Genomic DNA, 8,609 nt, shown 5'->3' on the forward strand with positions numbered 1-8,609 from the left:
CGGAGTACTCAGATTACTCTCTGCACCTTGTGTGCAGATTCAGGTATTTCTGAACCCGGTAGCGGGTGTTGGTTGCTCAGAGGCAGCTTCATCGGAGTTCAGCAAGGTAGCTGCCCGACGTTCGCAGCACTGCTTTTCTCCCTCTTGATCTCATTAGACTGTATTTAGTACATTTTCAGATTTTCCGTTGTATTTAGACCAGAGTATAGATGCTCGTGACTTGTGATACCCTGATGTCGGGCTATGTCTATTCCGCAATTGTACTGTTCACCTTATTTTGGGATTAATATTTTGTTAAAGACTTAAATTTTGCTTATAACGAATTGGGAGCGTGTCGGCTGGCCTCGTCTTCACGAGAGGCGCCATCACGACCGAGTTTGGGTTTAGGGTCGTGACAAAAGGTTTGTAATGAGGTAGCCAAAGAAAAGGTTAAAGGCTCAAATGAGGTAAACTAGTGATAATATTTATGCAATGGTAGGCTTGAAAGGCTAAAGAGGCTTTTTCAAAGATCACAAAGAATGTCTAAAGTCATCCCTCCAACCAAACATAATTATCATTAGCATTAAAAGACCAACCGGGCAAGTTCTAGATGATAAAAGTAAACAAAAGAAATGTTTTTAACAACTAACACACATGGCACATGAACTAATCAAGATTGATATATTTCACTTCTTAATAAGAGAATTTAGGGCAATATCATGTCAACTAGTGGGCAAAGAGTCACCAAATGAGCCAAAAAGTTATCACAAAAATTATTCTTCCCCATGCAACTTACTTTTTCAATTTAAAATCAAAATTTGGAGGGGTATTCTTAATTCAAACTTCACATACAAGAGACCAATTTTATTAGTACCAAACAATCCAAAAGTCTCCACATAACAAAATAAGACTAATTCCCTTAAAAAAATCGTCATGCCATCCATCATAAGGAAAAGTCACCCGGTTCAACATAAAAATATTCCTCGAAAAAGAACCATAGTATAAAGAAAATCTGGGGAAATACTACTAAAAGAGATAAAAGTAAAATGAACTAAAAACTACTAAAGAAAATAGAATAAACATTAAAGGAATAAAAATGAAATAACTAAAAACTACTAAAAAAAATAAAATAACAAAACCAACTAACACTAAAGGAACAAAACATAACATAAGCTAAAATCTACTAACGAAAATAAATAAATAAATAAATAAATAAAGAAGAAAACAACTAACACTAAAGGAACAAAAGCATAACATAAACTAAAACCTACTAAAGAAAAGAATTAATTAAAGAAAAATAAAATAGAATAAAAAAAGCGATTAATCTGCAAATATATCACCAATCACAAACTACGCTCGGCAAGAGCACATGATAAGCAGTAGCATAACAAGTCCGGCAAGGGCACACAATATCAATACAAAAGCATAAGCCCGGCAAGGGCACAAGTCAAGTATCAATGTATAAATAAAGTATACTCCATAAAGCCACCCCAACTAAAGACACTACAATGTCCTCACTACACAATATCAAGATAAAATAAAGGTAGTTTGAGGGTCTCCCTGAGGTCTGCATTAGACTAGTAGACTGCGGGAGAAAGGCTAATCACTATCGTGAAGAACTCGCGGCCTCATCATCATCAGTATCATCAGCATCTTCACCACCAGCACTCGACATGAAGGAATACTCTTCGCTATCATTGTTGACCTCAACTGGTATCTTCCTGTTCGGCTTCCCCCATTTGAAGATGGCCTTGATGCTTCTCCACATCGACCCAGTGGGTCCCATAGGGATTGCTTCTGTAATCTCACAAAAATATAAATATCTCTCTACCCCGATGTCATATCGTCGAACGATCAATGTGTTTGAAACAAAACTCACAGGGATTCAATTTAGTGGGTGGATCACCTCATAAATCCAAGTATATTGATAGAAAATCTAAGTGAAATTAGGCCCAAATTTCAGTAAGATTATGTACGGATGTTGCGATAATTTTTGTAGACTTTTCTTGCTTGACTTAAAACTTAACATAAGAATATTTTATGATTCAAGTAACATAAAACACAACCTCCTTAGCATATTAAGCACTCCTAGTTTTACCCCGTTAGTACGGATTATGACATTCCCAACTTGCCGGCTTCCGACAAAACTTATTTTCTTCGATTTGTTAGTTTCTAAACCTTCCAACCCTATTGGTACTTGTTGTTCATAATCTTAAATATTTGTAATTTTCAAGGTAACATGATTAACGTACTTTATATTGTTTAAAAAATAATCTCATTTCTGAACTTACATTAGTTAATTTACGACGTACTTTTACGTACAAAAATATGGGGTATATCATCATTCCCCTGTTGGAACATTCGTCCTCGAATATGAGTGATGTGCTTATCAGTCTTGTAAGGCCCCAAAACATTTCGTCGCGTTTTTGGTTTTGTGGTGGCAAAGGTAAGCTAATGTGTTTGGAAGGTTATAGATAATTTTCGCGCCGAGTTTGTGAGCCTTGGTAAGGATTTTTGTACTTGCTATGCATCATGAAGTTAGTAGAAGAGATTATATAAAATGGAAATTTTTTGGTCCATTATGCGACCGCGGATACCCTACTATGTTAACTAAATACCCTCTCAATAGAACTAGTAACAACAAACAGAGAAGGAAAGATGAAATTAATAAGAGACTCAAACAGTATTAGTATTAAGGTGTTAAGTTAGGGGCAAGGTAAATTTCAAGTATGTTTCAATATTTTAAGTTGGGAGATCTTTAGCACCGATACACCATCGTATTTTTAGCACGGAGTTTGATCTCAGCCCGATCGTCTAAGCTCTCTCACCTCGAGGCATCCACTCACAATACCACCATGTGCGCGGCATAGCGTCTGATCTCAGCCCGATCGGCTAAGCTATCTCACCACAATGCCGTGTGGGTCGACATCACATCACATATCGCTAGCAATAATCTCATCCCATTTAAGGGGAAACATCTCAACACATCAATCTCATCCCATATAAGAGGAAACAACCTCATCACATTAACACGGGAATTTACCCCTCAATCACTCCTACACCGGCACGTGTAGTTTCGGGGTTAGGTTATTTTGACCTACCCTTCCTCGGTGACTAAACGATACTCCCAAAGCATTTATTATTTAAAGAATTTACCACTCATTTCATAATTTTTACATATCATTAATTTTATTGGCACCAATAGCCATAACGCAATATCATTCTTGGTACATTGGCTGCACATCATATTTCATGCTCTCTTCTATCACTTTCAAATATTATCATGGATAATAAACAACAAGGCTTTTCAAATTAAGACTTTAAAAATATACATATGAGCAAATAAGGGTGTTAGGCACATGGAGATTTCTTACACAATTTGGCATAACAACTTTTATTTGAACTTGACTTGAAGTCACAATAGTTTAATACATGACTCATGCTTTGAACACGCTCCCGAAGCACAACTTAATATTATAAGAATATTCGGAACACATTTTGAACACACACACACACATATATATATATATATATATATATATATATATATATATATATATATATATATATATATATATATATATACGCACACTTTTCAACACTAAGATTATTCGGGATAGCAAGTTTAAAATGAACAACTCGGAACTTACAAAGACATCGTGGGATTTAGTTCTAAGAGAGGTTTAGCTAACATACCTTGCCTTGAGCTTCCCTTAAATTACTACAATGTTTGTAATTCTTAGACACTTCGATCTATTTAGAAATATAACAAAATTGAGCACAAATTAGGTAGGAGTTCATGGTTCCAGCTCATTTGAGCATTTTATCGAACACTATATGGGCATTATGATTTCATGGTCCTCCTATGGTGGATTCCTTCATTTCACTATCCAAAGTCTACCCGATAGAGCTCAAATCTTCCTACAACCCTTGATAGTACATGCATGCATAATGAACAACTCCCACACCCAAGAATTGGTTGTCTTATTACCTATTTTCAATTAAATCTCGAAATTGAGGGTTAGGGAGTAGAATCTTACCGCTAGGATGAAGACCTTGTGACTTTTTCTTGTGAATTCTTCAAGACTTGAACAAATATTGGTAAACAATTAGTTTAGGAACTTCCTCTCACTCTACAACACTTCCCCAATCTTAAAATATCTAATTTTTACCTTACAAATAGTCTCCAACGACTATATATCAAAATATGGTCGGGTTATAAAATCAGAAAAATGAAGCCCCGATGCAATTCTATGGTCACATTACATTTCTGCGGTCCGTAAAATGGACCGCATAATGTCCCTCTAAAACTAGGCATTTCTGTGTAGGTATGCGACAAGTCTTCGGTCCGCAGACCAATTCTGTGACGCAAAAGGGACCGCAAAACCTTCTTCTAAAATTTCTCATGCTGGCTTCTATTACAATGTGCGACCCCTGGCTTCTATAACAATGTGTGACCCGCGAAATGATTACGCAACCGCATAATTGACTGCAAAATAACCTCCAAAGTTTGGCCATTTATCAGTTTCACTCTGCGGCGGATCTGCAGCCCGCAGAGTAATTCTGCAGTCGCATAATGGACCACATAAATGCCCTGCTCTGCCAAATTTTTTGTTCAACTTCCCAATGCATTGTTTAACCCAAAAATCTGTACTGTGGCTCGCAAGCTCTCTGCGAAGAATCTCTACAATCGTCAATACATAAATCTATCTTAGCATCACGAAACCCCGGGTTTTAGGTGAATATGAGGCAGAGAATGTATTTAAGAGCCTTCAATATACTTTCAAGCAAAAGGAACTAAATCTGAGGCAGAGAAGATGGCTTGAGTTAATCACGGATAATGAAATCGATATTTTATACCATCCGGGGAAGGCTAATATTGTGGCGGATGCTCTTAGCCAAAAATCTATGGGTAGTTTGGCTCACTTGGAGGCATACCAAAGGCCGTTGTCCAAGGATATTCATCGGTTGTCTAGTTTAGGAGTTCGTCTTGCGGACTCTAGTGAAGGAGGGGTGATTGTGCAAAATAGGGTTGAATCATCGCTTGTGCTGGAGTCAAGGAGAAGCAATACAATGACCCATTGTTGGTATAATTGAAGGAAGGAATTCATAAACATAAGACCACGGCTTTTTCTCTTGGCATGGATGATGGTACCACTAAGGTACCAAGGTCGACTATGTATTCCAAATGTGGATGGCCTCTTGGGAAAGAATCATGACCGAGGCTCATACTTCTAGAGATTCCGTGCACCCGAGCTCCATAAAGATGTATCATGATCTTAAGGAAGTCTACTGGTGGAATGACATGAAGAGGAACGTAGTGGAATTTGTGGCAAGATGTCCAAATTGTCAACAAGTAAAAGCCGAGCACCAAAGGTCCGGTGGGCTGGCACAGAACATAGAAATTCCGACGTGGAAACGGGAGATGATCAATATGGACTTTGTGGTAGGACTACCTCGCACTCTTCGCAAGTTCGACTCAATTTGGGTTATTGTGGATTGACTCACTAAATCAATGCACTTCTTACCTGTTAAGGCTACCAACACATCATAACAATATGCTCAGTTGTATATCAAGTAAATAGTCAGCCTGCATGATGCTCCAGTTTCTATCATTTTTTATATGGGGGGGGGGGGGGGGGAACACAATTCACGGCTAATTTTTGGATGAAATTTCAGCAAGGGTTGGGTACTCAGGTAAATCTCAGTACAACCTTCCATCCATAGACCGACGGGAAAGCAGAGAGGACCATTCATATGCTTGAAGATATGTTGCATGCTTGTGTTTTTGACTTCAAAGGTAGCTGGGATGATCATTTGCCACTCGTAGAATTTTCCTACAATAATAGTTATCATGCTAGCATTCAAATGGCGCCGTTCGAGGCTTTATATGGTAGGATATGTAGATGTCCCATTGGGTGGTCTGAGATTGGGGAAGTGGAGTTGATTGGGCCAGACCTCGTGCATCAGGCTATGCAGAAGGTAAAGACCATTAAGGAACGATTGAAATTCTCCTAGAGTCGTCATAAGTCTTATTCGGATGTTCGGCGTAGGTATTTGGGGTTCCAAGAGGATGACTGGGTATTCCTGAAGGTTTTACCCCATGAAGGGGGTGATGAGGCTTGGTAATAAAGGGAAATTGAGTCCAAGGTATGTCGGACCGTACATAATCATTAAGAGGATTGACCGGGTGGCATACAGGCTAGAACTACCCCCGAGATGTCCTTCGTGCACCCGGTGTTTCATGTATCCATGTTAAAGAAGGTGGTTGGAGATCCGTCGCTTATTGTTCTAGTTGAGACTATAATGAAGAATTAAATTATGAAGAGATTCCAGTTGCCACTCTTGATAGGCAAGTCCGAAAGCTGAGAAACAAAAAGATTGCCTCCGTGATAGTGTTATGGCGAAACCAAAAAGCCAAAGAGGCCACTTCGGAAGCTGAGGGAGATATGAATAAGAAGTACCCTCATTTGTTTGAATAGCTATGTAATTGTGTCCATGACGTTAAAAGCTAACTTTCTACAAATTATGTCCCCCCCCCCCCCTCTACAACTTATGTTAATGATACTCTTTCTTGGTAATGTAATGTGTATGGCACTGTGCCCGGTGTTGTTTCCATGTTGTCTTACATCGTTGTGCTATGGTTATATTGTTAGGATTGGCTTTGGGATTCTCTGTAAGATGGATAAGCCTAATTACAAGGGGAACTCTGGAAAAATTCTTGGAAATATAGAGAGTTAGTCGAAATTTTGAGCTGCTAGTGTGTGAGATAGAAGCTGCATCATATTGGATGCTAATGATGAACTTTGACCTCATTCGAGGACGAATGATCTTAAGCGGGGGAGGATGTAAGGCCCCGTAAAATTTCATCTAAAACCTGGGGTCCATTATGCGACCGCAAAATCACTCTACGGGCCGCAGATCCACCGTAGAGTGAAGCAGAGAAATGGCCAAACTTTGGAGGTTATTTTGCGGTCCATTATGCAGTCGGATAATTATTTCATGGGCCTCACATTCGTCGTAGAAGCCAGTATGAGAAATTTTGGAAGAAGGTTCTGCAATCCCTTCTGCGATCGCAAAATTGGTCTGCGGACCGTAGACCTGTCGCATACCTACACAGAAATTCCTAGTTCCGGACGGCCATTATGCGGTTCATTTTGTGGACCGCAAAAGTGTTATGCGACCGCAGAATTACATCGGGGCTTCATTTTTTCTAATTTTGTATTCCCCGACCCCATTTCGATATATAGTCGTTGGATACCATTTGCAAGGTAAAAATCAGATATTTTGAGAGTGGGGAGGTGCTCTAGAGTGAAGGGGGGGTTCCTAAAGTAATTTGATCACCAATCTTTTCTCAAGTCTTGAATAATTCACAAGAAAAAGTCACAAGCTCTTCATCCTAGAGGTAAGATTCTACTCCCTAACCCTCAATTTCGAGATTTAACTGAAAATAGGTAATAAGACAAGCAATTCTTGGGTGTGGGAGTTGTTCATTATACATTCATGTACTAGAAAGATTATTGGGAAGATTGTTGCACTCATTTAGGTAGACTTTGGGTAATGAAATGAAGGAATCCACCATAAGAGGACCTTGAAATCATAATGCCCACCTAGTATTCGATAATATGCTCAAATGAGCTGCAACCATGAACTCCTTCCTAATTTTTCTATTTTGTTATATTTCTAAATAGATCGAAGTGGCTAAGAATTCCGAACATTGTAGTAATTTAAGGGAAGCTCAAGGCGAGGTATGTTAGCTAAACCTCTATCTTAGAACTAAATCCCACAATGTTCGTGTAAGTTCCGAGTTGTTCATTTTAAACTTGCTATCCCGAATAAGCTTAGTGTCGAAAGGTGTGCGTGTGTATACATATATATATGTGTGTGTGTGTGTGTGTGTGTGTGTGTGTGTGTGTTCAAAATGTGTTCCGAATATTCTTATAACATTATGTTGTTCTTCGGGAGCGTTTTCAAAGCATGAGTCATGTATTAAACTATTATGACTTCAAGTCAGGTTCAAATGAGAGCTGTTATGCCAAACTGTGTAAGGAATCTCCATGTGCTTAACACCCTTATTTCCTCACATGTATATTTTTTAAGTCTTAATTTGAAAAGCCTTGTTGTTGATTATCCATGATAATATTTGAAAGTGAAAGAAGAGAGCATGAAATATAATGTGCGGCCAACGTGCCAAGAATGATATTACATTATGGCCATTGTTGCCAATAAAATGAATGATATGTAAAAAGATTATGAAATGAGTGGTAAATTCTTTAAATTATAAATGCTTTGGTAGTATCGTTTAGCCACCGAAAGGGAAGGTAAAAATAACCTAACCCCAAAACTACACATGCCAGTGTAGGAGTGATTGAGGGGTAAATCCCCGTGTTAATGTGATGAGGTTGTTTCCCCTTATATGGGATGAGATTGATGTGTTGAGTGTTTCCCCTTAAATGGTATGAGATTATTTCTAGCGAAATCTGATGTGATGTCGACCCACATGGCATTGTTTATTTATAATACCACCTGCCGCGCACATGGTGGTATTATAAGTGGAAACTCGGGGTGAGCCGTGTCACACCTCCTTTTCTACCCCGAAATGGTATATGGAAGTTTTTCCAACTAAAGTG

Source organism: Nicotiana attenuata, unplaced genomic scaffold (assembly GCF_001879085.1).
Source record: "Nicotiana attenuata strain UT unplaced genomic scaffold, NIATTr2, whole genome shotgun sequence".
In the NCBI taxonomy this organism is placed as follows: Eukaryota; Viridiplantae; Streptophyta; class Magnoliopsida; order Solanales; family Solanaceae; genus Nicotiana; species Nicotiana attenuata.